At 36.9% G+C, this 520-nt stretch overlaps 1 protein-coding gene across 2 annotated transcripts in view; it reads left to right on the top strand.

The window, feature by feature from the left end:
• The first annotated feature begins 298 nt into the window (after positions 1 to 298).
• Positions 299 to 520, top strand: part of rdh20 (retinol dehydrogenase 20) — a 6401-nt gene continuing 6179 nt past the window's right edge. Inside the window, exon 1 of one of the 2 annotated variants that reach the window (XM_015037087.1) lies at positions 299 to 406. The gene's annotated coding sequence lies outside the window, so the exon portion shown is untranslated. The remainder of the gene's footprint in view (positions 407 to 520) is intronic. The other variant, XM_015037072.1, reaches the window with a different exon arrangement.

Genomic DNA, 520 nt, shown 5'->3' with positions numbered 1-520 from the left:
GTATTCACACCTCATCTCCCAAAACTAACCCCGCACAACAACAGAAGGGCAACTTATATGAGTGTTTCCCCAACCCTGGTCCTCAAGGCCCACAGTCCTACATGTTTTAGAGGTTTCCCTGCTTCAATGTGCCTGATTCAGTTGATTGCAGTTCAACAAAAAAAAAAAACGCCTGTTAATCAGTCGATTGAAATCAGCTGGGCTGAAGGAAGGGAATACCTAAAACATGCAGGGCGGTGTGCCTTGGGGAAACAAAAATAAACATCAATGCTAACTGAGGAGCAAATATTCTAATTAAACCTAAAACACCCCCTTTCTGACACACACATGGTTGGTCCTGTGCTTTGAAAGCCCTCTGGCCTCGGCCACACCTTTAATCTGGACAGCAAGCAACTCCCCAAACCAGGTAACTCACAAAAAAAAAAAAAAAAAAAAAAAAAAAAAAAAAAAAAAAAAAAAAAAAAAAAAAAAAAAAAGAAAAATTTTTTAAAAAAAAATTTTAAAAAAAGTTTTTTTCTTA

The sequence above is a fragment of the Poecilia latipinna genome, unplaced genomic scaffold (assembly GCF_001443285.1).
Source record: "Poecilia latipinna isolate Pla-1442-1.1 unplaced genomic scaffold, P_latipinna-1.0 Scaffold24, whole genome shotgun sequence".
NCBI classification, from domain to species: domain Eukaryota; kingdom Metazoa; phylum Chordata; class Actinopteri; order Cyprinodontiformes; family Poeciliidae; genus Poecilia; species Poecilia latipinna.
This window is presented reverse-complemented; position numbering and strand designations above follow the sequence as displayed.